The 21,891-nt window shown below is 42.8% G+C and overlaps 1 protein-coding gene across 1 annotated transcript in view; it reads right to left on the reverse strand.

The window, feature by feature from the left end:
• PRR5 (proline rich 5) overlaps positions 1 to 15,436 on the reverse strand; it is a 63,394-nt gene extending 47,958 nt beyond the window's left edge. Inside the window, exon 1 of the mRNA XM_057381067.1 lies at positions 15,321 to 15,436. The gene's annotated coding sequence lies outside the window, so the exon portion shown is untranslated. The remainder of the gene's footprint in view (positions 1 to 15,320) is intronic.
• Positions 15,437 to 21,891: the final 6,455 nt, after the last annotated feature.

Below are 21,891 nucleotides of genomic sequence, written 5' to 3' on the forward strand. Positions count from 1 at the left end.
ATATCTCCGAGGACATAAACTAATGAAGATTGAAACCTAAAGGAAATAGTTCTCCTAGAAATCCTTGGTGCTACTCTTAAAAAAAGCCAGATAAAAAAGCTATAGAAAGCCTTGCATTAAAAAGTGCCAAATTTAACTCTGRAGACCAAAGAAGGGTAGAATGTACTAAAAACAAAAATTAAAATCTAAGGGGCTGATTACAGGATTAACATAGTCTAAAAGCATCAAAATATCCCCCATCTTMTCTTAGATTATGACCTTTTCAATACTCAAAGCTCCTACTTAAAACCTCTCTTCACCCTCAGAGCTCCAGAAATTCATATTTAAAATCTCTCTCATTCTTAATTTCCCATAGATTGACTCTTAAACCTAAGGATTAATTGATGGCAGCTGCTTACACAGGTAAGAGGGGTGATAATCCACTTTGCAGAGAGCACCTCATGAACTGCATTTCACAGCCCCCCAAGTTTAATTCATATTCAGCCAAATGAAAACGCCTYGCAAGCAAAGCTTCCAAATGCAACTGCATCACTGCCAGCACTTTCATGCTGCAAACAGGCTGTGATATTAATCCTGGAGGTAGAACAGTAACACATTTTTCAAGGGGTGAACTACAGTTTAACAAAACAGATTAAAAAACCATCATGATGACAATGTTCCTCAAATTCATAAATGTCTTTATAGACTGTGATTTTTTTAATCTTTCTGCACTGCCTTAAAGAAAATCATAGAAAAGTATTGAACAATTTCAGCAGGAAAAGACTAGAAAACCCTATTCATAGTGTGCATAATTTGAAGTTAAACTCACCTTTGATCTATTAGTGCCTTGGTTTACAAACTGCCCATTTACAAATCTCACATGAAAGTCAACATCCCACAGTGATTTCAATAAAACATTAAAGCTTCAGGTTAACTCAAGGAGAAGACTTCTTGGATGGGTGAGCACAGCACAACAAGACACTAAAAGTCCCCTTTGAGCTTTCCATAGACTCTTTCAAGACAAAACAGAAAGGTCTCTCCTTTAAATTAAAGCAATTGAACTCATGGATTTTTGAAGCAGCATTGAAGGGTTTYACTGATAGAGAATGCAGTGAGTGTAACCAAGGTCGTTTTGTAAGAATTTCACTTGAGAACCCTCTGCGTTCTCCTTTGCTGTCTCGGTCACTTTAGGAATCTCACAGACAAGAACTATCAACTGCTTTACCTCCAAATTTGAAAACTGAACAAACCCAGGAAGGACTTTTTGTACAGAAGCCTAACACTACCTCTGCAGCAACACTTCTGTCCATCACAAAAAAGAAAAAAGGGGGGGAAAAAAAAAAACCCAGGCATTTCACTTGATCTGCCTTTGCTTTTGACTGAAATGTCAACRTTTTTTATTGGCTTCCTTCCTCATTTCCAAGAACTGCGGGAGGCAGGAAAACAAAAAGGGAACATGTCAATTTGTCCTCCTATTTCTAWGCAATTCCTGCATGGTGGGGAGGTCCTGCACAGACTGATCCTCACCCARTGAGCCCAGGGCTCAGCCTGTCTGCAGAGCTGCCAGAACACACAAGGAAAACATCTCCAGGAACAGCAGCTATTAAGAACAACAGAAACCCTCTRAGGAGATTAAGACAGTGATGGATCCTGGGCAACTTGGACTCACAGCCAGCTTAGAGAAACAAATCTAAACCTTCTCATCCAAGCCACCACTCCTGGCATGGCCAGCAGCAACCGAGCTTTGGAAGAAGCATCAGGAGAGGGGGAAAGAGGCGTCTGACAGCAGAGCAGAGCCACGAGTGACCTCCAATGCAGCAGGAATTTATAGTCCACACAGCAAAAAGGAATTAGGGAGTCACAACCCAAAACACCCTTTGACAACTTTATCTGTCTCCTTTCACACTTCTGTAGACTTTGCTGAACRTGCTCTAAGGATCACCAAGGTTGTCACGGACATCTCTACTCAAACCACCAGGCTTCAGGCACATCACCTTTTAGGAATTAACCTCTCACGTGTCTCTATTTTCAGAGCAGAASTGGGCTTACTTATTTCCACAGTGGRRATCACAGAGCTGATGATGCCAGCAATGGCACCATTTCGAGGCATATGAAGAACCTGTAGTGGAGTTTTTATAAGAGATGCTCACAAGGCCCCAGCTGCAAACAAAAACTGTGAGTGGATGGCAGGGATTGGGCAAAAGGAATAGGAAACATTGTCATTCTCAACCTCCAGGGCTACTTTGACWACAGGGAAACTTATTTAAAAAAAGGAAAAATAGAAAAGAGTTCAATCCTTACATGAATAGGACTCTACCATCATGAATCCTGAAAACAGAAATAACTGTCACTTGCATTTAACAGTACGAGTGAAACAGGAAAAAAAAAAGAATAAGAATATTAAGTAGGCAGTTCATCTTAAGGTCATTACAAATGGCTTCCAAGTCTGCAAAGAGAAATTTAAGAAATTATGCCACTGTCATCCCTTCTCCCCCTTCTGCTGCCCTCCCAAAGCAAGGATGGCTGAGGGGCTGTGCTTTACTGTTGCTGTGTAAATCCAGTGGTGTCAGCTCTGCTGCCAAGGGAGGTGAGGCTTCGGTGAAGCTGCCAGATGCAATACTGAGAYACTTTCTGGTCCAGCAACCTTGCAAATTTTGAAGAAGGCAGCAAATAGCTGGAGGCGGCAACTTCTTATATTTCTTCTGACATTTCTACCACATTCTCAGACTTGGATTCTCTGACTCTGCATGAGATGGCAGCTGCTTAGTCAAAAGCTTCCCCAGGAAACCCAGAAATAYGAGAACACAGCCTGCATCTGCTGCCATGCTAAGAGAACACACTGCTGCCTGAACCCCTTGAGAATAACAGAAGAAAAGGATACCAAAGAAGCTGTTCCCTCCTCTCCAGTGAGGATGACACACCCAAACATCAGAGGATAAATTACTGTGGGAGGAGACAGAGCAGGTCTCTCATCTCCTTTTTGAGCAAGGCTGGGGAGATGTGACTACAGGGCTCAGACTTGCACAGAGGCTGGATAAGCCAWGCACCAAAGCTGGGACTTGGGTGCTGGAGACAGTAGGAAAAGGTTTTGTGGGAAATAAACTGACTTCAAAAAACAAGAGGTGAAGAGAAGTAGCAGCAATTACAGGGTTATCACAAAAAGCATTTGGATTCAACCAAGTTATTTTTAGTGCTCCTGCCATCACTTATTTATAGCCCTAAACTGCAAATATATGTGATGCAAAAAATGCCATCCTATCATGAGCCCTCTGAGTAGTTAAGAGAGACACCTTGAGCCCCTAAACCATATTCAGATTTTCAGAAATTACTCAGTTGCAGAGCAACTCTCAGGGCTTAACAACTGCCTGAATGACCCTTAAGGTCAAGAAGTGACACTTGCCAGTTATTCATCTCTGGAACATCTCTATTACCATTATTAACACCAGCAGAGGAGTATCAAAAATTGTGCTGTGCTGGATTTTATGTTTTTATACTGGGTAGACAAGGTATTCTTCTATTGATGTCAACAGTATTGGATCAGGACCCAGGTTGTCACGAGACCACCTCAAAGAGCCTGTGGCTCTGCAAGAGSAGAGGAAAACTCCACATTCCTTGCMCTGAGTAAACCCCTCAGACACCTCTTGAATGCCCAGTTGAGATTTCAACCAAGATACGTACAGCCATTCACAAAATCACACTACAACTTTGCATTTTTTTTGTTTCGTTTTCTATCTGTTACCTTGCCGTTCAKATTTGTCTGTTTTCCACATCACTCAATGCAAAGAACATTTTCTTCCCAAATAAAATGAGGGCATCYTCCACATATCCCTGGAGCTGGAACGGTCAGAAACTGTGCAGCCCTGGGTAGCAGACAGACCCTGAGCTAATGAAGCATTTACACTCATCCTTAAATAAGTTTAAGCACAGAAGTAGCCCCACTATAACTCCAACTGGCCATTCCCCTGTTTCTAACTAACCTTTTAATGTTCCAAAACAGACTGTGCTGCATTGATACAGGATCTGAACTAGAAAAAGCATGTGTGYTGAAATAATGTTTAGCTCCCAAATTCTAAGGAAGTCTCTGAARAGAAATGCAAAATGAGAGGGAGGAGATTCTTAAGGTTTTCAAGCAGCTAGAGGCTTTGCCTCGGGGTAGATTTTGTGACCAGGCTATTTAGTCGTATTAATCTTGAGCAATTTGTGTTCACAATACAAGTCATTTACCCATCTGTGCTGGGAGGAGGAACAGCAACCTGTCAATGACAGAGCAGCTGCACCACTCCAAGCAGACAGATGGCAAGGATGCAGCTCAATTCATTCCTCCTGTTATTTCCCTCCYATCATCTTCTTTTCTTCAAGCCCCCTCTTGCCCCCAATTCTTTCAGAGAGKGGAAAGAGAACTACTTAGACTGCAGTGTGCTTAAAGAGCAAATCTTATTTTCCTTCTAAATACTTCCTGAGTCTCTGTCGTAGCAATCCTCACCCCAGACAGAAAGCAACTGCTGCTGCACAGCTGGTGTGGCATGGGCAGCACTGGTAGATGAGCAGCAGGCAGGTGCAATGCCAGTTTTGTTCACCAGCTGCAGAGAAATCCCCGCCTGTTGCAGAGAGGAATGTGATTTGGAAGCTGTTCCTACGGAATGGTTTGTGGTTTAATCAGAGAAACGCCTGATGGACAAGTCCAGGAATTCTTAGATCATGCCAGTTGGCACTGGGCATTTACTGAAGGAGATTCTCAGATCCTCACTGGCATCCAGCTGGCACRGCTGTCAGCATACAAACATGAATGCCTCAGGATCATCTTGAGGGCAACATTGGTAATAGATGAAAGAAAGATAAATAACCTTATCACAAAATGTAATAAAAGGAGCCCAAACTCATCAATATAAAGAAAACCTAAGACTTCTTCCCCATTTTACTTCACTTGATAAAGCAACAAGCTATCTTGGACCACCCAATGGGTTGCCAACTAGGCTGAAGTTCTACACAACTTCAAGCTTTTTAAAACAAAACCCTTTTCAGTCTGGGTGGTGGTGCCTTTTGTTTCCCAATTGTCATTTGCCAGGCTGGCCTCAGAGACTTTCATTGTCATGTGGTCATCCCACTAAAACTTCCAACACCATTGAATATTTCACACACAAATGGATAGACGAATTTCTTTCCAGCAAAGGAAAAATTATGAGCTCCTGAGAGAACACAACATTCTGTAAGCTTTGGGAGTCTGTATGAAGGAATATGGACAAAAAAACACACTCAGCTACAAGCAAGAGCCTCTCACAGGCAAAAGAGGAAAAGAGYTGACAGAAAAACAATACTGAGCAATTTAAAGGTGAACATTTTGCAGACTAACACATTATCCAAGGTCACAGGAATCCTCCAGCTCTGCCAAAACAGTAAAATGGATTTATCTAAACCAATCTAAACTTCTGCTTGGACACTGTCACCCTGTGCAAACAGATCCCTTAGTGGGCACAAGTAGGAAGGTTAAAGCAGTCACCAGCCCAGGGATCCCTCCTGCATGGACAGAAGAGGAGCAGCCACAGCAGAACTAGAACAGACACCCTCACTAAAGCATCTCCCATCCACTGGTTAACCTGAGCTTTCTGATTTKACTTCAACTGGCTCTGTTCTGCTAAGCAGACAAATGCAACTGCTGGCAAAGGGGCACTACCAAACAAGCAAGGAAAATTTTAACTCCTATTCCTRTTTTAATTCTTAATTCCTATTTTAACTCAAAGCAGTCGATTGCAAAGTCAATGGCAGTGCAACACCTTTGCTGTACTTTATCTGAGTCATCCATCAAAAGACTAGATGCGATTTTCTGATGAGGCAAGAAGAACACAAACCTATGACCATTTTAAACACTAGTTCCACAACCCTGTTGTAAGGAGGTGACAACCCTGTGTGTTGAGTTGTAAGATTCATTTAAAACCTCAACAAAATGGCTTCTTCAGCAAATGATACAGTTAAAGAGTTTTCAAGCTTCCACGAAAACAGAGAAAACACTGGACATTCCATATCAAAAGTAATTGAAGAGCAACACATTTTAGATTTTAGATCCAGTGGCACAACCCAACCAGATGAAACCATACATACATATGAAACCAAACTCTGGAAAATCTTATGAAGTTACAACAGCAAAAATTAGGTGATAACTGAAGWGGAAGAAGAATCTGGGTATCAAGGCATACTGTGGAGTTTGTTCACCAAATGCTATCACCCAGCCTCCACAGATTTAGAGAGCACCGTTCCTCCACTCCTTCCCTGGAGGGCAGAGAATAATGCTGAGACACTGACAAGGGTCCAGGCAAAACAAACTCAGAGGGGAAAACCTCCAAGAACTAACTCCAAACCTGAAAGATGCTCAAGAGCCTGTACAACCCTAAGCATCATTTCTTAGACTTTTAATTGAAGGAAAACTGTCTCTGAGCTTCAAGCRCAATTACACCTCAATAAAAATGAAGTGCAATTCAGGCAAATTTTCCCCCAGGCTTTATTGTGCAGGCTCCTAAGCATTTACAAAACAGCATAAAAGTAGTTGTATTGAAAGATTTAGAATTCTTATTTCTTGGGGGTATTTTGTATTATTCTCAAACTGTGGAACCTCAGTCATAGACTCACAGACCAAAATCTGACAGAGGCAGGGGCTGTGGGAAGGCAGGATGCAAAAAATATAATTAAGTATTAAGCAAAAAGACAATGATGTGTTGCCCCAGAATACATTCTAGGCACAATCATTAATGGGTAACTAAAGAACAGTGAAAGCATTTCCACAAAATCTCACAGCAGCAAGCCAGATGACTCAAAAACAAACCCMAAACTCCTATTTCCCTGTATTTTCAAACAATGAGGGAGAAAAAGGCATTACATGCTTAGTCAGCATCTCACTGAATACCAAATACCTCACTGAAATAATGATAAGGCCGTGCATGGTTCCCAAGGAAAGATGGGCCAGATCCTTGGTGCTACATTCTCCACACAGAAAACACAGCTTTTTTTACTCCTCATCAGCACTTTACTTAAAGGTAATTAAAAAAATTAGTTCCCTGCCCCAAAATTAATTCTCAAGCCTCGGATGGAGGTGAAAGACTACTGTGAATACTGTRTGACTGCTATAAAATCCTGGATTTTCCTTCCATTAGTTTACCCTATATAACCACTAGAAATACCCTGACTTTGCAGCACTATTCATGTTTGATAGCTCTCATCTGCTAATTAAAGGGCAGGAGAAGAAAGACAGCCTTTCTAAAAAGTTACATTTCTGTTAGGTCAGTGATGCTCAAGGAAATGAAAAAAAACCCAAAAAAAAAAAAAAAGAACAATGAAAGGAGCCCTCAAAAGTGAAAGACAAAGCCAAGGGAACATTCCCTCCCCCTCAGCCCTCCAAGTCCATTTCCCTCAGAGATGGAGCAGTCTGTAGACAAGCCTTCAAGAGCTGATTTAAATGCTGTCTTTCTGAAGTGGTGGGATTTGACCAGACATCCTCAAGTTTTGCCAAAGAAAAAAAATGTAAGAGCCCCTCTTGCCCTGCATGTCCTAGTACAGTCACAGAAACAGGCTGGGCTGGATCTGGCTTGATATTAAAAACATCCAACAGAATAAAAGAAGAGAGTAATTGCACTTTGTTTTCCTTCTTAATCATTTCCAAGCCTTGAAAAGTTGGGTCAATCCCTCTTATACATATTTGCTTCTAATTTTTACCAAATTTTACTTCCATCTTGGGACAAAGCTGAGAAAAATGAGGCAGATAAAGGCTGGAAGAGAATGTGAAATCACCTGGAAAATGAGAGACTAACATGGAAAACATACAAAGAAATGCAACAGTGGAGATACTGCCAGGGAGCCATGAGAGCACAGCTAACAGCAGGATGCAGGAGGCAGTAGGCAAACACATTGGAGAGAGTCAGGGATTTTTTGATTAAGTAAAAAGCTCTGCTTGTTTCTATTTGAGCATAAACATTCTCTGTGGAGCCAGAGGAGCTCCAGGCTTCATATTCCTGCAAGAAAAAGGCTCTTCCCCCAAGATGGTATTAGCCAGACTGGCTTTAGGCCCAGACACAAAGGCATTTTAGTGGTTGAACCAGAATTAACTGAAAGAAAGATCAGATTTCTGTTCTCCAGCAAAAGTGGTGGGTTCAACTGGTGAGGTTTTAAAACTGCTTTAGCTTCAGGGTGACTTCAGAAGACTCAGGTTTTCTTGGGAATCCCTTCTGTACTTCTTTCCTGCTACCACTGTCCCCACTRCACAACCTTGCTGGGACAAGGCACAAATATCAAATATCCCCTGTGACTTTGCACATCCTGACCAAGGGCAYCATCTTCCAGCACAGCTGCATCCAGCTGTGCTGTGCTRATATCCATCTTTCAGAGTCACCAGAGAGCTGCGCTGCACTGCACTTGGAGGAGGTACAGCAGGGCTGGCCAATCTGCATCCTTCCCTAAGTTATTCCATGCATAAAGGACACAGGAAATATTTCTCTTATATTTCTCTTATATTTCTTCAGGTTTGCAATATTTCTCTTACATTTGGTAGAAAGTAAAAGCCTCCAACGTTACGTAGTACCCTCATTCACATGGTTTTATCTTTCAGGCTGTTGCACAGTTCCATTCATTAAAATGGGCAACAGACAAACACAATCCCAGTGAGYAACAGGTTTACTGTAGTAATTTACAGTTCTTACATAGAAGAAAATGAAACATAATCAGAGAGYATGGGGAAGAAGGAGGGATGGGAAGCAGGACAGCACCAAGACCTGTCAGTGCTGAATTCAGCACTGTGGGCACGGCAGAGCTCCGAGGCAGAGGGCATATGGTGATGCTGTCACTAAAAATGCAACGCTGAATAATCAACACTTTKGGCTATTCTGAATGCACAGGCATCGCTCAGATACTCCACACTCACTGATTTCTTACCCAAGCGCTCTTCCAGAATTCACCCAAGTCTGCAAGAGGTCAGGGCAAGACCCAGTCCACCACACCTCAACAGCTACAAAGCAAGGTGTAAGAACTGAGATCTGTTTGCACCAGAACTGGGGTCATCATTCCCAGACATCTCCTGTCACCACYCAAAGAGCTGTAATCCATTTAATTTCCTCACAGTAAGCCCAAACCATCATAAATTAAGAACAAAACTGAATGTCAGTCTGAGCAGAATCTGTAGCACCCATATGCTAAAGATTTCTGTTCACAGGGTAGGAAGATAAGGGCTTTACTGCAGTCAGCAAAAAAAAGTGTTTTTAAAGCATAATCAAAGCAAGTCTCTCTTCAAACATCAGCTTCAAACATCCCCTGTGACYTTGCACATCCTGACCAAGGGCACCATCTTCCAGCACTTTATTCCAGCACAGCATACTGTGCTGCTCAGTGGTGTCAATTGTCTTCAAATTCCACTAAATCTGCTCCACTGCTGTCTCATTTCTAGAAGCAGGCAGGAGATTGTGCATCACAGCAGCTATGGGAGTTAAACCCAAAATGGTAGGGGAGGAACCAAAGCATCACATTTTTGTCTAAATATGCAGGTGATAGGTAGTCTTTATAAAACTAAATTCTTGCCTCTTGCAACAAGCACAAGGATTTTTTTCAGCAACAGTGCTGCTTAGTTTTAATTGTTTTTTTTCCTTAAACTGGATTTACTTTCTAAATGCTGCTGAAGTGGCAACTGAGTGTCTGGAGGTCTGAGTACAAGGCAGTTAAGAGGAATCTCCCTCATTTAGCCATAAAAAGGAAGTGTTCATGTGCAAGGCAGCGACTGAATTTTGCTTTGTTTATACTCTGCCTAAAGCAGGTTGGTCTTAGTGCCTCAACACAGGGGTTTAAAGGCAGGAAGAGCATGGCTAACAAATAAACTCTAGTTTACTGTGGGATACATGACATTTAGTGGAGGAAAGATTACCTGTTATATCAAACCACCAGGAGACACGRGTACATACATCGTATTCCTCAGTGGTCTGATCAGACTCTCAGTGAACTGACCTACCTCATACCTGAAGAGAGGAATAGAACAGTATCACCAGCGTGCACCAACACCATAAACSCCAGAGCTGCACCACCCTCTGAAAYGGCTCTYCACATTTCAGCAAGAACAGAGTTGTGCCTACTACTGGGCTCAGCAGAGGCAACTACTGTCCAACACAATCCATTCCTTTTTTTTGCCAATAATGGCTGGAACTTAAAGCAGGAAAACACCCAAGCCTGTTGCTTTTCAGCTTTCCTTTAAGAGGAGAATTCGGCATGAGTCCAAGGACACAAATTAACAGTCAATGCAAACCAGAAATATTTCTAGTCCAGCTGCTGTGCTCACCACTGGAGCACCTTCCATCATTTGCCTCCTCCCATATTCCCTCACTGCATCACCCAAACAGCATTTAAGMTACTCCAGTGTTTATTTTACAGAATAACAGAATATGTATCAGCTGCCAGCAAATGATCATGTATTTCCTGGATCAGAGGCTAAAGATGAAATAAGATCTATTAATTCACCTGTACAAATCCAAGCTACCAGGGAATGACTGCCCTTCCTGCAGACTACAGARGGGAACTGAGCAGCAGAGAAACTCCAGCAGAGGACCTGACCTGGCAGACTAAAGAGCTTTGTTTCCAAAACCTCCACCCTAATCCCCAGGCACAACTGAGCCAGGAAAGATGTGAGTCGAGTCACCAGCCCTGCAGAACATTTTCCCCAGCTCTATATGAGCATTACACAACACCACRCAACAATGCTACCACCACTTTTCATGGAAGATTATTTAGTTCCATTCCAAGCAGCTTTTCTTGATGTTCAAGTTACCTTCTCTTTGCCAGCCCATTATGTCTAATCACACTCTCTTGCAAGACCTAAGCGATTATCTCTCTTGTGTAATCATACCTGAAATCAATGGGGTCTTTTTGTTTCTTAGATAATCTATATTAATTATTTTTAATCAGTCCCTTTGCTCTACTAATCAGCTCTTTCCCCTCTCTCAGAAACTTTCCAAGGGCAAGTGCCCTCTATTTATGCCAGTGAGCCAAAGGCATCCACAGTGCATGTGTAAAGGCWGTTATTCTTCCATTCATAACTGGGATATCACAGACCACTGTGCTGTCTTGTACCACTGCTGCACTGGAGCTGCCACAGCCAAGCACCGGCACTTGATCTGTTCCATCTCTGTGACTGCAGGTGTTCTTTCACACCCAATACACACATTAACCTAGCACTCATTTTCTTCTCCCTTTCCAACCCTCAGTCTCCTCAGATTGTTCTGCATCGTTTGTCTGTCTGCACAGGGACAGTTTATTGCCAATAACTGCAGGCACCCAAGTCTGACACACGAGAAGGTAAAACCTACCAAATTCTTCTGAAGCCTTTMACGGTAGCTTTCACATTCTTTCCCCAGGAAAAAGGGCTTCTACATCACACTGCTCCTGAGCAGAAACATGGTTTATGCTTGTACAGGAAATGCATCACCACATTACCCAAAAAAGCTGTTGCTTTGTCTGCTCACACAAACARCATAAAGGTATCTCCGTGCAGATACCCAATACCTTTGGGATCACAACTGTGCCCCAGAGCACTCATCAGCCTCACAAGCAGACTGAATTTCAGCCTGAGCAACACAAAGGAGTATACTGTGGCTATGTGATGGGCAGAAATGGATTTGGGCTTTACAGTCTCTGTGAGTTTTCAAACAGTTGTTGGATTAATGWGTAAAAAGTAAACATCTTTCAAGTGAAAATATCTCAGAATAAAACTGACACCCCATTTGTTTGCAGCAGTCTTAGTTTCAGATCCATGATCATTAAAAGAAACAATCTTCAACTCAATTGTGTGAGCAGAGGAATGCCCAGCACCACTGTGTGGCATTTTCAGTTAGCTGTCAGGTTTCATTTAGCATTCTGCACTGGTCCGACAGCTTGGTTCACCGGGAAATTTTAAATGCAAATGTACTTCCAGGATGGCATGAGAGAACAAGATCAGAATTTTACCGCACATGACAGCTTCTTGCTCAGTTCCATTCAACTCCCTTTCCCTCCTTCCCATATAGACAGATCTGCTGCTACTAAAAAAAAAAAAAGGCTTGAACAAGAAAATCTTTATCTGCTGTTTTTTCCTACTGAAAGACTTTCCCTCACCCTTCTGTTTCAACAAATCCAAACCACAGCCTAAATAATGCTTTAAAATCACCTACAGCGCCAACTTGAGACACAGAGCAGGCAAGGAATAACTGTAGGGAATAACACCACTTAATTCAAATCACCATATACATTATTTTCCATCTTCCAAGGGCTAAATGTGTACTAATTAGTCACTCTTTTAGCCACATCCCAAACTCACCTAAGAAACACAAGGAAAGCAAACACCTCTGAGAGGAAATGCTGCTAGACAAGAATTTGCTATTTTCTTCTCTTCTTTGTGGGGCCACGGGTGTAGGCAGATAATCACCAGCTCTCATAATTCAACAGCTCCTTGAGAGGCTGTGACAGGGCTATTGGAGAGGCAAATTTTTCACTGACCTTTTTATGAAGGCACTTATTGAGCAGTGACATTGAACCACTTCAAATAGTATTAAATGATCAGAACCAGAGCGTGGTGGTTTTGCTTTTAGTGGTGGGGGATGGGACCACAAAATCACMAAGACAGCTCCTGTGAGAAAGTTCTGGAAGCTTTCTCCAGCAAAGGAGTCCTGAYCCCTGTGTTTTAGGGCCAATCTCTGATGGCTCTSAGGGTGATGGACAGGTTGCTGGCCAAGCCTGGGCAAAAGCGAAAGGCAAAAAAGGAGAAAAATCCCATGGCTCCAGCAGTGATAWTACTGTCTGTTCTCGAGAATAGAACCTCCACAGTCTGGAGTGGGATAAGAACTCTCCTCCTATGGTGATGGRAGACAACATCGTGATGGACAGAAAACTCTCATCCCYTGYTCCCCTTGCGGGTGGGACAATGGGAGRCGAACCAGGAGAGAAAACASGTGTCTTAAATAGTCCGGTTTTTTTCAYCTCCTCTTTTTTGCAACTTAAGTTTTTCAGCCTGTCTGACCAATACTGGAGTGTGAAAATCTTTCAATCCGTTATCTTATCTAAAAGCCAAAAATCTTTGGTGTTAATTGGGGTTTTGCTCTCCCCTCTGGGATRAGGGGGAAAACCTCGGGGGTGCTTTGATTTCGGACAGGGTCCAAACCATGACACAGATTTAATATTTCACCCCTGGTGCAAAGACGTGTGAGACCAGCCACTCATGCAAACCGAGGCTCAATCCCAACACAGCTCAGCAATTTGTGTTAAGCTCCATGGGATCAGGACACATTCTAGAAGTTAGTTCCTTTATGGTGCAGCAAAATAAGCTCAAATTTTCACTTTTAAGAACAGCTTTTTCATTTGCATTTGTGATCTATTATCAAACAGACAAGAGTGATATTTTAAAGGAAAATGAAGCAGTAGGCTAGGTCAGCAAGTACGAATGATCTGAGCCTCCTGCTCTGGACCAATCTACCTTGCTGCAGTTAACATCCATATTTAACTCTACTGTTGGAAGAGGCAACACTATTTTTAGCCATTAACTATTACTTTTGTTCAGAGACTAAATRCCACATACAGTTCTGCTACCGTATTTACAGAGCTTTTCATCAATCCTGATGGCTTCTATGTAACAAAAAAACAAAGTCATTTTACTGATGTGCTTTATTGTGGATAGATTTTACAATTGTCATTCTATCTGTTGTAAAAATTAAAAGGAAGTGTCTCCAGAATGGACGTGGTAGGAGTTATGACTGAACCCAAGGATCAGATTTTTTTAAGTGCTCAGGGTGTCATTTTCTTATGCACTGAAGATTGAGAATTTGGCTTACACAGACACATTTCCCTCACTGTCCCCCAACGCACTATGGATACAAAAGTTTGAAACCTGAAAAGCAAGATCCAAAAATCTAGCAGTTAACTCTGGACTCTAAATACAAGGTAGGAGTGTTCAAAATCTGGCTCTGTCTTGGGTGATGAGTTAAATACGTCTGGAAATTCCTCACACACTGTCTGCTCTGGAAAGTCTTTTTTACTGCATTCCACTGGGACTGTGTCTTAATTCCATATTCTTTCCAGAGCTTTCCCTTAATTAGATTATTAATAAGAAACAGAGAGAGGAAGCATTGAGTCACTCAATGATGTATACTACAGATACTAAAACCCTGTCAATACATGTTTCATTCATAGTAAGCCACATATCACTCAGACTACCACAGAGTAACTAGATTTACAAAGTGTATTCACCTGACTTCCAGAACAAAGCTTTAGCTCTGCTTTGGCTTTGGCAGAAGTTACAGACAGAGAATAGCTCTGCCACTCTGTACCACAGCTCTACATCCAACTAGATCCTAGATGACCAGATGGGTCCATTACTCTAGAGCTGGTGAACTATTCCTGTAAAATTGTATGAAAGCTGCCTAATCACCACCTCATAGTAATCTTTTCCTAAAAGCTAACAGRTGCAGAGATGGAAGAAATGATAAGYATTTCTTTTAAATGAAGCAACAAAATTTAGCTTTAGACCCATCTTTTCATTATTCGTCAACGTGCTAGCAAACACAAAATCTGACCGTTGGCTGCACTTTACYATGACATGGTTACAAATATACTAGCTGAAAATTCTAAGAAATTAGGAAAGCTTAACAATTTCCTTTAACCTTTTTTTTAAGGCTGTTCTCTCTAGTTGCTTCTGCAATATCAAAAACACAGGCACACATCCAGCTTAATGCATTCCTGAAGCCAATGAAGACACCCGACCTTTACCAAATATCACTTACGAGCTGCCAAAATCAACAGCGACCGCACACACACTCACACACACTGAAAGGGACAAGCCCATCTCCTGCAGGAGCCATCGGAGACTATGCACTTCAGGATGGAAACAWGCAAAATCACTCCGCAAAAAAAATATTTCACGCATGCACGGAGGTCTTACTTGCGTGAATAAAGCTTACAGCAGCCAGCCCACAGGAATTACATTTACAGCCAACTCCAGTTACCTGAGATCGCTATTCCAGACTGCAAGAGAAGGAGAACACTGAATATTCACGCAGGGAGCAGAAGCCGCGAGCCCGAGTTGCAGCGTTCTCAGGGACCATCCGAACGATGCCAGGGCTGCGTCTCATCTCACCGCAGCTCACAGCCACGAACAAAGCCGGGAGCCCCCGCRCCCACCGCTGCCACCGAGCGCCTCCGACCTTCCTGCGCCGCCCGGCGCGGGGCTGCTCTGAGGCGCTCCCCGAGCCCCCGGCGCCGCWCCCCGCGCTGGAGGCCGGGCACGAACCCATTCTCCCTTCACCCGGCTCTCCGGGGCGAGCCCCGGGCATGGCCCAGCTCCCCCGACCCCCACTCACCGCGCACGCCGCCGAGGGAAGAGCTGAGCTGAGGCGAGGCCCGGCCCGGGAGGGTCGCGGTGCTGAGGGGCCGCAGATGCTCCTCAGCTGTGGCCGGGCAGCCGCCGCCTCACAATCAATGCGCCGCCACGGCAGCCGCGCCGGCGGGGCGGGGACGGGCGGGCCGGGGGACGGCCCCGCTCCGCTGGGAGGGGCGGCAGCGAGGAAAACGGCTATAAAGCAGAAACTCAGAATGCCACCCAAACCGGGTGTAAAGGAGAAACTCAGAAGGGTCGGGTTCAGTCAACCCGGGTATAAACGAGAAACTCAGAACGGCCCGGCCCACCCAACCCGGGTGGGACTTGCGGGATTTTAGGTACACCCTGCAGGTATTTTAACCAAAGGAAGTTTTATCAAATCCATTCCATCTTGAGTTTCAGCCACATTAAATCATGGTTTGGTTGGGGTGTCTGGAAGGCACTGGTTTTACACCAGCTACAATTGTCCTGCTTGAGGAAATGACAGTGCCAAGAAGCAAGTTGAAATGACAGCTATGTTTGCATGTTAATGTGACTATATCACAGTACTGATACCTATATAGTTTAAGTCAAAGGTACAAGATGCTTATAAGGCCTATTGATGGAAAACTTTATATACAATATAATAGCTTTTTATATATTATCAATATACAATGTAATAGCTTTTCATATATTATCAATAATAGCCTTTTCATATATTGTTGTGAGTTTTCATATAGTGTGTTAGCAGCATGCAGTGAATCAGCTAAATATAACCATGGTTACTCATACAGTGTACCAGCTGGATGTAGTTAAGCCAGTTGCTTAATGCTTGGACAAGTTGAATCGCCAGGGAGATTATTTCAAAAAAGTAGATAACTATASTGCACAAGTGGAAAGTAGGTGCTATATTAAGGAAYGGTAGAATGCACTAATGAGAACTTGGCAGATGTATAAGACAATTAGCTGGAAAATGGAACATGAAGACCTTGAAGACTAGGAAAAAACATGGAACATCATAACTGTGCGTGCTCTGAGGATGAAGTTGAGAAGTCCACAAGYGACGAGGAGTATGGTCTCTCATTAGAGGGAGACCCCCACGATCACTGAATTGAGGATGAYGCAGGCACACTTGCAGAACTGTGATATCATGTATTTCTGTCCCATATATAGTGATGGGTGTAGTGACGGTGATGTTGTTAAGCAATACTTTCTGTATAAATAAGTGACAAATTTAAGTGAGGGTAGGTGAGTTAGGTGGAGAGATCCCCCTCATCTCCAGCGTTGCAATAAACRAGGCCAGATTTACTTTATTGCACASAGTTTTGTTGTTTATGTGCACACTTGTTCTACTTGTCCCTACTGGTACATCTCCTCAAATGACACACGGGATTGTTGTCAGGGAAGCTGAGGAAGGGAAGTCAAGAGGAGCCAGAATCACATTTTAAATCATATTTTAAATAGGGCTTGTAGAGCAAAGGTACAGTCACAGAGAGTAGAAAAGGGAGCCTACCGACACAACCAAGGCAGAAGGAAGTGACTAAATAACTTTCTTAGCTGCAGGACAACTGAAATAAAAATCTCTAACTTCTGGTTCTTAATGGAGCTGCAGGCCTTTGGTTTCCTCCATAGCCTGAATAGCTTAGAAGTTGGATGCTTGTCTCAGGCTTCTTCCCTTCTYCTAGTCACAAAGTAATTACCACTTTTGCATGGAAGCCTCCCTATTTCTTGGCTAGTGAAATTGTTCACTATAAAAGTCTGGCTTTTTCATCTGAAAAGGAAAAATTYCTTATTAAGGATGCCTTAAGGTAACTCTGTTTTACTTTTCTTTTTATGTGCTTGCTGGTTTTTGCTATGAGCCAAAGATAATACAAGTATTGAGGAATGGAGTGGGATTTTGATTTGCAACATAAGGGATAATAATTTTTTTTTTCTGTAGTGTCTTTTATCCAAGAATACCAAATGCTTAACTAATTTAATTAATTGGCTCTGACATAGCATCTAGCTGAGATGCTGRTAACTATTTTGCAAAATAGCTGCAATAGCTAAAATACCAAAATGCTACCTTTCTCCAACAGCAAATACAAATCTTATGTATTTGAGKTTTAATAGTTTTTTGAGTTTAAGCTACTGGCCTCTACTGGCTACGTAAAGCAATGAGGCATCAGCACAGACACCTTTGAACAATTCACWGGGAGGAAGAGGAGCAATAATGGAAGATTGAGAAAATTCCAGCTGTTCATGAGCATTACCTCCTTCAAGAAACAGCTGGAGATTTGGAAGCTGTACAAAGCAGAATGTCAKTAGGTAGCTTAATACTCCATCGAGATCCAAGGTCTGCAGGTTTTMTATTTTCAAAAGGTTTTATATTTTCATATCCACGTGGATAAGTACATACATAGATAGGAATGTCGCATTCCTGCCTAAAGGACAACTTTGCCATCATGAGCATCTCAGCTCCCGAGTCAAAACATCTGGACATTTGCAAAGAACAGCTCTGTGTGAGACAAACATCCTTGATCATGGAGCAAGGTATAGTTATTGAGGCATTTTTTTCTTGCTGATATCCTGAGCACAGACAGTTCAAAGACATTTAAAAGAGTGAAATGCTTATCAGTACAGAACTATGAACAACCTATGCAAACAACTGAAGGAAAGGCATGTGTGTCATCAGAAATGCTGCCWGTGTTATTCAGTTCTTTTGGAGAAGGTGTTTGCTCCAGTATGGCCATTATCCAGCAGTCAAAACATACAAGATTACAAGTATAGCTTTTCTGCTCTTATCCTAATTGGGTTTTTCAACCTCCTTTTAGCTTTGCAATTGAAATATCTTCCAAGTGACTCTGCAGTCTCCTACATGCTGAATGTAAACCYACCTGGCAGGAGGATGGCTTTTGTGTTTGTATCTTTGGGTGGAACCCTGAAAATCAGAGACACTTGGGAGCACCCAAGAAAAGAAGTGAAAGGCACTGATTAAAAAAGCTGCCCTCGAGGAGCAGCTGAAATTTTGCTGCCTGGAGCACCCAAGAAAAATTAGGTAGAAAAGCACCCCAAAAGCAACAGGCGGAGATGAATGAGGTGGGTGGGTGCAGATTTGGGTATTTGCTGGCTCCAACCTACTCCCATGGTGGGAATCCTGCACCTACTCCTCAGGCATATATTGTACCTGCCATTCACACAAAAACAAGGTGTGTTCTAAAGACTTGTTAGAGCTTTTTTCCTCTGCACTAGAGATGTTATCTATGCCACATGCTGCTCTAATAAATACCTTTGTTTAATGAATAATATGTTGGGGAAGATTCCATGATGCAGAAGACTGATTGGAACAGCTACAAATCCACTGAAGTGTTTCAAAGTGATCAGTCTAACATTTTTCAGTTCAGCTGGGCACTATTAACAGGGTTTTTATCTGTGGGAAGTACCTATTTTCCCTTTACTGTGGCTCTTTCTCACAGTGCATGACAGTTCCTGCTCCAAGAAGTGCCAGTGGAACAGATGGACAGGGGAAAAGCCATGCCAGGAAAGGTTCACACACTTAATGTGACCACTTCTCCAGTCACTTGCAGTGCTCTCTACCCCCCAGGACAGCGGAAAGCATAAYCCACCACCAAATATTGAGAAGAAACATTTTGGGGTGGCAGTTTCTCAATGTTTGAGGTGTACTGTACCATGATGGAGGAGACAATTGTCAACTGCTGTGCAGAGATCGAGGCCCTCAGAACAGATCTGCAGAGACCAGGCACAAAGACCAGGAAAATCATCTTGTCTCTATGGTCAGCTGATGATTCAGTCCCAGGATTTTCCGACAGGTTTGGTAACACGAGAACAAAATGTCATTTACTGCTAAAAATTACTGTCAGACAGGTCAGATTGCTAATTCATTTCATGAWAACCACCGGACTGTGTGATGGAATTCCAGACTAGACCTAGCTTTTATACAAATCTCTTGACCTTTTCTTTCACAGGGAGCTGCCCAAAGACAAGCCTGAAGATGTTCAAATTTAGTCTTCATTCCATCAAAAACCTGACTTGTTGAGTTTTCAGATCAGATGATGCCAAGTGTCTTGGAGTCACTTGGACAGAGGAATAATTTCATACATTTATAAACAAATCTCTCCCTGTCCATTGTATCCTAGAAAAGCAGACCATTGCTCTTAAGCTCTCTTTTAGGGGTTTTGGTTGCAGCTATGCACACTCAGCTCTCTAAGACATTACCTCTTACACAAGCAGGGTTTGGAGTRTGCTCACAGCTTTGCTCAGCAGCGTTTCATTTCCTCACTGTGCTGCAAATCACTGCCTTGCTGCTGCTTCCTCTTTTCCACCCCAGGATCCAACTCTCTGTCTCCCCCGACCATATTCAATTGCCCCCRAAGGGAAGGAGCATCCCTTCTTTTGTCAGAGACCTCTTTACCCACCTACTCTCTTCTTACAGAGAGATAATCTGCAAAGCAAAGGCAATCAAAATAAATAGTGTCTGTCACACAGAACTGTCACTCTCAGTCAGCAGATGGCAATAATATGTGTTACTCTCTGATCACACATGATCCAATGATGATTTGACTTTCCAGCCTTTGCTTGTGGCAGCTTCCAGGAGCAGCACCAGCACCAAGAAACTCACTTTCCAGCCTCAGTAATACCCACAGGCAGGMCAGAGGGGTGTGTGCAGAGGGGGATAAGCCATCAAGGTTACAGGGCAGGAGCAACTGATAYCCTACAGATGAAGATAAGAAGAGAGGACATCATCAGATCCTCCCACAAGCTAGACTTGATGCATCTGAAGAGGATTTTTCAGCATCCCAAACTTGGAAAAAGGGCAAGTCTAAAGAAAACCATTTGCTTTGACAGTATTTTAGGGGTGGTGGGTGTTAGATTCAGAGTGTTGAGACATTGAATTCGTCAAAAGATTGGCAAGATGCTTCAGCCAAAAAGCCCCAACAAATATCTGTTGGGAACAGTCTTCTTTTTCAGATCTGATGGAAGATATCAAAGGAGTCACCTTTAAAATAGTATCACCATACCTGCTGCCACTAAATGTTCTGGGAGAGTGATATAAAACTAAAAMAAGACTTTTTCTATTAGATCTTATTTTCTGTCACAGTGGGCATCAGTGAAGGCTGCAGAATCACACACCAGCACAATCCTCATTTTTTCAGGTGGCTGCATAAATATGTGGTCAGTCATTTTGTGTGTGTTATGCATGCCAAAGTAATTGTCAGCAAAAGCCTGATGGCTGAAGGAGTAAAGAACAGTAAAGTTCAGGATTTCAGTACTTMAGAGCAAATTTTTTCCAGAAAGCACTTTTATTTAACCTATGCTGTTCTTGTGCACGAGGAAATAATTCCCACAYAGGCATCCACATCTCAACTATATTACACAGTTCTCTGGAGCACCACCATGGTAACTGCAAAGTGGATAGAAGCTGTTCCACTTACACAAGCACTGTGTTTCTCACCACCAGAGTGSTCAGGAATTCTCTCATCTGTTGTCGCCAGAAAAGCAACATTGTCCATAAAAATATCTTTCTGCCCAGGGGAAAAGGTTCTTGCTCAGCCCCAGCAGTGAGATTTCTGCAAGGTGCCCTTGAAGGAGCAGGAAGACACCAGAACCTGTCAATGCTTCCCCAACAATCAGAATCTTTCCACACTGAGGAGGCTCCTTCCGCAGTCCATGGGAAGAGCGTGTTACACCCACGTGTAAACCAGGCAAGGTCAGTAAAATCTGAAGAGAAGCACCTGAATTAGCCAAGGAGATGCTGCCCAGTCCCCTGGGATGGTGTCTGATAACAAACAGCAGCTGAAGGATAAAGCCTGTGGATTCTTGCAGGAAAAGCCTTCACACCATAGCACMACCCCCAGAAACCATCAGGTCTCAAAATTTGTTTCTCCTGCACAAGCACATTATTAATGCAGGCAATAAACTCCTAGGACTGCCAAAGTGCTGTCACCTTCTGCCTCTGTGCTCATTTAATCCACTGCACTTCCTGTGGGTGTGGAGCTTTCCAGTAGAAGGGCTTGTGGTCATATTTTTAAAGATGCAGTTAACTACCTACAGGCCCAGAACAAAAAACCATATAACTAAATGAAGACCATTCGTGCCAGGAGCTGGACACACCCAAAATTGGCTGAAACCAGGGGCTTCTGTGAGTTCCACCCATCTTGCTAACATTCTCATCCAACGCCACTAAATTAATTAAGAAAGTATCTGAAAAAAAGCCTCAGTAGTGCACAACCTCACTGCAGAAAATTATTCCTCACTCAGCAAAAAARAAGTGAATAAAACAATGCAAGTGATTTATATCATTTCATTTCAACAGCTTTTAAAAGGGCGGTGTGTGGGCATGCCACAATTATTCATTTTTTAGCTGTATCTCACTACTGTTACAGATTCTGTAATCTGTCTGTCTGAGGCACCTTTGGCCCCTGATATCCTCCCAGCCCTGCAGAGACCCTTCACAAAATCTCATTGCAATGTGTATAATTTTCATAATAAAAGTAATTGCTTATCCACGATCRCATCACAGCTAGAACAATGAGCTGGGGGAATCCTGTGTGCAGAAACACTGACGTAGYTCTCAC

The sequence above is a fragment of the Malurus melanocephalus genome, unplaced genomic scaffold, assembly GCF_030028575.1.
Source record: "Malurus melanocephalus ecotype Western Australia unplaced genomic scaffold, MMel_1.1 scaffold_490, whole genome shotgun sequence".
NCBI lineage: Eukaryota > Metazoa > Chordata > Aves > Passeriformes > Maluridae > Malurus > Malurus melanocephalus.